Here is a 6,285-nt window from a genome sequence, read left to right as displayed (position 1 = left end):
AAAATTTTGGCCATATATTTTTCTAAATTTTTTTTATAACTTTATTTTTTTTATGTGGTGCTGAGGATCAAACCCAGTGCTTCACCTATGCTAGGCAAGTGCTCTACCACTGAGCTACAGCCCCAGCCCCATTGACCATATATTTTTAAGAATTTAAAAATCTTCATACGTGGTAGGCCAATACATTTACATTTATTCTAAGAGATAAGTTTGATAAATGCAGACAGATTTATGCAAAAAGATGTTCATGGGAACCTTATTTATAATAAAGTTTGAACATAAAGTGCTAAATGTTCAACAATAATGAATCTATTTAAGCAACCATGGAATAGTCACATAATAAATTGTCACAAAGTCATTAAAACTTACATTTTCAAAGAATATAAAAAGTGCATATAAAGCAACCTTAAATAATGAACTAAATAGTGCAGAAGTGCATATTTGTATCCTAGTTTTTTTTTTTTGAGAGAGAGAGAGAGAGATAATTTTTTTAATATTTATTTTTTAGTTTTCGGTGGACACAACATCTTTATTTTATTTTTATGTGGTGCTGAGGATCGAACCCAGCGCCCCATGCATGCCAGGCGAGTGTGATACCGCTTGAGCCACATCCCCAGCCCCTGTATCCTAGTTTTGGCCTAGCAAAAGTTTGAAATAAATAAATCAATATTTCTCAGTAGTTGTTCCTGGGTAACAGGAATCACTGATAAGTGTAATTATTACATTGATTGCAAGTGCCTTGAAATTAGCACCCAATTTTTCAGCTTGGTATTTCTATATCTTAGAGATGTCTGTGAATGGTGGTATGCCACAGTTAAGCAGAATAGCACATTTAAAAACTAAGAAGAATCCTGAATTCTTCATAGCTCATTATCAATAACCTGTCATTATTCATAAATTCTAAATCACAATTTATCATCATATTTTCTTTTTTGCAAAACGAAGTTAGCTTCACCCCCTGAGGGCATTCTGGATACTGGAAATGAGAGAGGTTCATAATGTACTTTCACAGGCACTTTGGACACCTGTAGACTATTATGATGATGCGTGTGTGCCCTGGACACCTTAGCCGTGTGGTTTGGACTGCAGGGTCCTCATCCCAGCATGTGTGGTTTGGTTTTGTTTCATTCTGCCTTGGCAGGAGATTGTCAAACACACAGCAGGAAGCTTAATGAGCTCAGTAATATCTCTCATAAAGTACCTGCCATGAGTACATTTAGGCTACTTAAGGATGATTTGGGGATTTGGGGACACTTTTTCATTAAGAAATATTCTGATTTTGCCACATGAGCTACTGTCTGCCAAGGTCTGTTCCTGTGTGGACCATGTGCAACTCCAGTGGAGGCTACTGCAGAGCCCGATGGTCCTGCTTCGCTGTGGTATTCCCTTACAGGGTCACAAGTCAAGGAATGGGTGCAGGTGCACCCAATGGGAGGACTTGTAGCAGTTTCCACCTTGAGTGGCTTCCTAGAGATGCCCTGGCAGAAATGACGAAAGGGACTGTAGGAAACTGGGGATGTGTTCCTTGATGGAAGGTTCTGAAAGAAATGTGCTTGCTCTCTGATAAGAACTTCAAGATCCACTGAAAGTCTGAGGGCACCCACAGAGAAGAGATTCTCCTTTAGGGTCTCAAGTCAAGGAATGGGTGCAGGTGCAGCAGCAGAGGCAGGGGAGCCCACAGGTCACATGGGGCACACGCAGCACCATCTCCTTCACAGAGGAGGTGGTGGCGGTGGTGGTAACTCCTCTTGGAAACTAGGACAGTAACACCAGGTGGACAGAGAGCTCTGAACCAGGCGCCAGCTCCTTTCCTGCCCACGGCAGGAGAACAAGGTCCCTGACTTCCTTCCCATCCTTTTGCTTCCCTCAAAGCTCTTTGCCTGGCTTTGACTGCCCCACTCTGGTCAATCTGGTGCTTTTTTCTGCAGGGTTTGAACCCAGGGGGAAGTCCAGGCAGTGTTTCAGGGACAGGCACTGGAGCTGCAGGGTCTCCAGGCTTTGGGGCCCAGTAACAAAGAACAGGCAGAAATTCAGAACCCCTCATTCATTTTCTAAAAATCACACAAGCCTCCGGGGTTTTTGTTCCAGCCCAGGGAGATAAAGGGGCTGTGCCAAGATGGAGCTTGAGAGCTCCACTAGCCTGGCAGAATATGGGCTGGGAAGCAGTTCTTTAAATCAGTTTCTCTATATCAATGTCAATTATATGTGTCATTTCCATCACAATCCAGTTTGTGGTCCGCAAGGCAGACCCAAACACTCACACCCTCAGGGGTGGGGGTGGGGGTGGGGAGTGTGATTCTTGACTACTGATAACAAAGTTGGGCTTCCAGAAGACTTTAGGGACAAATTCCAAGTGATATCAACAAATACTTGACCCCCATAAGGCAAGAAGCTTTTTGTCTTGCAGCAGATGACAGCAAAGTGTTAATCTTAGCACTGGCGAAATACCTTCTGTCACTGTCAGCTGTCTTGGATTTCTGTAGCCCCCGAAAAGCCAGCCACGGTTGTGTATTCTCCAAGTATGCCTCGCTTTACATAATTAATAACCGTCTGCAGTGGGTAATGGAGGAGGAGAAAACTCTCTGAGGAGGTGATCTTAATTCATCCCGTGTCTCCAACAAGAAGACATGCGCTTCTGCACCAAGCGTAGCCATGACACGATGGGGAATTTACACTAGGCCTTTCTAGAGTAATTTACCAGCAAACTTGGGCGTGTATTATTGTGAACTGCTGCATACCATGCGATTACAAGATTAAGAAAGAAGGAGCGAATTGCTAATCTTGTCAGTCCAACTGTTTTCTTTCTTGATAACATTTGCATTATTACACTTTGGGTGATGAAAGATTGTAATTGGCTGTTGACACTGATTGAAGGAAGGAGACGTGGCTCTTTTAAAAAGAGAGAATTAATTAGCCTGGTGAGAGCAGTAACACATTCCAACCCGCAGCTCTCACAGCTGCAAAACAGGAGTGAACTGTCAGAGAGTGTTTTCATCTCTTTCTTCCCCACCTGGTTTTCTCCTTTCACTAACATCTTTTCCTAGATTTAACACACATAAGATGGGCCCACAAAAGAAAGCAAGCAAGAGAAAAAATATAGCTTTCAGGATTTGCAGCAGAAACACTGCTAATGTATGTGTGTTCCATTTGCATGTATGAAAGCAGTGTTTAAGGAAGACATTATAGAAGGATTAAGCTAAGACAGATATTATTATGCCGTTCAGGTTGTATTAAACCAGTAACAAACACCTGAGGCCTTGTTCATGTAGCAGTCAGGAAAAAAAAAAAAAGATGCTGGTAAGTTGACAAAAGTTGATGTATCCTGGTTTGCCAGGTTCTTTCTGAATGTGGGTGAACCTTAAGGTCAATGAAAATTTGCTGCCTTACAAAATATGGCTACAACGGCAGCAGAAAGATAGGAACTTTCCACCCTACAGAGAAAACGGGGTCCACGAATTAGGAGGTAGGAGTCAAGTGGCTTCTTGCTGCTGCCCCCAATAACTCAGGTGAAAAACTATTATTTCTCGTGTCCACAGCTTGAATTACTGATTGTCTAGAAACTTCAGTTCTCAAGGGAAGAACACCATCCATCACCCAGGAATGCAGTGAGGGTTCATTTGAGAAGGGAATTGAGACTATCATCTGGTCTCATCTGCCTTCTATGCCACTGACACAACAGGAAAAGAGAAAAATTATGGTCACTACTAGGGAATCGATCCTGGCTCTCAAGGGAAAACTGGATTCCTGCTACGTTCTGAGGATAAGTACTATTTGATTGAGGCTACCCCAGGTACCTTTCTCAGTACTTACATATCTAGAGGCAAAAGTCAATGAAGACAATACCACTAGGAAGAGGAAGAGGATTAGACTCACCAGGCATGAAGCTTTGGGTCATTCCACAAGGTCAAGGCCCATGCCCACCTGGAGTGGCAGGATAAGGGAACACAGAATGAGAAGTGGAGTAAGAGCATTATAAATACTAACAATGGCCTCAAGAACAGTTGCTGAAATGAGGACTATAATGACTCTGCATGTTTATTCCTTGTGTTATGAATTTATTAGTACTTTAACATTAGCGAATTGACTTTATTATCAGCAACAAATCCCCCCTTTCTATTCTATATAAGAAGTGTGCTTAACTTTTTAAACTTTTGGCTTTAGGTTTTAGGAAATCAAAAGGGTTGCAACTGAATTAGAGCTGGGTATGGTGACCTAAGGGACATTGGGTCTCTAGGGAAAGAACAATAGCACTTTCATTAGTCAAAGGAATAGTCAAATCATATGTATTAGTCTGTTTTCTGTTGCTACAACAAATACCTGAAAATTGGTACTTTGTAAGGGAAAGAGGTTTATGTGGCTCATAATTCTGGAGGTTCAAGAGTAAGGTGCCAGTGTCCTGGCAAGGCTCTCGTGGCTGTGTCATAATATGGAGGAGAAACAAATGGAACTGGCCACATGCAGAAGGGATCATATGGTGAGACAGGAAGCCAGAAAGATTCAAACGCCAGGCTTGCTCTTTTTTTTCTACTTTTAGAGGTTAGAAACTGGGAAACTAATTAGTGCAAATGTCACTAATCCCTTCTGAGTGTGGCACCCACAATGACCTAAGCACCTCCCCAAAGGCCCCACATTTTAAAGGTTCCACCACCTCAACATTGCTACACCAGGGACCGATTAACCTTTGGGGGGACCCACTCAAACTATAGTATCCTGTTAGGTAGAAGCCTGCTGCTTTTAACTTTAGCTTTTTGCTTGGAAGTTAAATATTATTGTCCAATAACCCAGCCACAGGGGCAAGCCTATTGGCGGTTCAGACCTCTTTCCCCATCTTCCCTATACCAGAGGTCTGGAAATGGAATCCACATTGCCCATAATCTTTACCAGCAGAGTTCTGGGATAGATTCCTCTAATGGCAGGTACTTGTGAGATTTGGAAGGCAGAAATGAAGCAGAAGCCATCTGACTGCTCCCCTGGCACTAGTGGGCACACATATGTGGCCTTTTGCAGATGTGCCATTTTATAATAGCTTCCACCTGTTTTCCTTGACAACTTCCTTGAGTGGCTGAAGAGCCCCAATCTGCCTTCCTCCTGTGAAAAATAAACTATTAGGTTAAGTGACTAAGCTTGGGTTTCCACTACATGCAGTTCAACATAATCCCAATAAAATTTGTATAAAAGGGTCAACAGTTTTCATTTTGTGACAAGATTACATATGCAAACACATCTGCAGAGACATTCTAGAACTAAAATTTGAGCAGTACTATAACATTGACTCTTGTTTGAATGGAGGATATTAGGCAATCTAGTGAATAATGGATAATGCATTAAACCCCATTTGTGCCAAAGATAGTGAATCACGGCAAGGATGTATCCTTGCATAACATTGAAGGTTTATTATCAAAGTATAATTTAGAGATGGCATTTATCCAAGTAGATAAGAGAACAGAATTTAAATGTTTTCTGGGACAGAACTTGGAGACACTACAAGAACATTAAAGACATACATTAAACATGCTGTAAATTACAGCTACTTAAGCAAATCATTGATAAAGGCTTTGGGATGTAATTACTTCTTTCCATACTGTACATTTGATATTGTTGATTAACCTGAAAGCCATGCTCCAGTTACCAGGCGTAATGTTCACATTCTGATGTGAACATCTAAGAGCCACAACTGGTTCTGAGTCGTTTTGCTATCAATTTTCTGGGGTTTCTTTTCTTCACTAGCTCTTTGGAAACAATATGGTAAGAAGATACATCCAAGACTTCATAATGACATTCAACATACACCTACACCACACAGGGAAAAGGAAAGGAAGATGGCATAGTGTCATTAAGGAGATTTTAGGGGTAGCATCATGTAGTGATTACAAATTCTGGAATCATCTTTGAAGGTTCAAATCCCAGCGCTAGCATTTATGAGCCACTGAGCAAGTTAGGTATCTCCTCTGTGTTCAGTCTCATCTATAAAACAGGATAATTCCCTTACATCAAGGATTTGAAGGGTGAAATAAGTTAATATTAAGTGAAACGCCTTGCACACAGTAAATGTATATTTACTATTATTACTGTATCATTTCATTCAATTCTGGAATGAACCAGATTATTTTAACAATGGTAAAGATTCTGGGAAACGAATACAGATGTACGGCCTTCATGAAAGGAGTGTGTTCATGCTGTAAGCTTCATTCAGAGCTATTACAGGAAATAATAAATTCCAGTAATTATAATCATAAGCTTATTTAGCTTCAGAATGCATTTGTACATCATGGAGTCATATGTAAT

This window comes from Urocitellus parryii, chromosome 3 (genome assembly GCF_045843805.1).
Source record: "Urocitellus parryii isolate mUroPar1 chromosome 3, mUroPar1.hap1, whole genome shotgun sequence".
Classification (NCBI taxonomy): domain Eukaryota; kingdom Metazoa; phylum Chordata; class Mammalia; order Rodentia; family Sciuridae; genus Urocitellus; species Urocitellus parryii.
Note: the sequence above shows the minus strand (reverse complement) of the source record.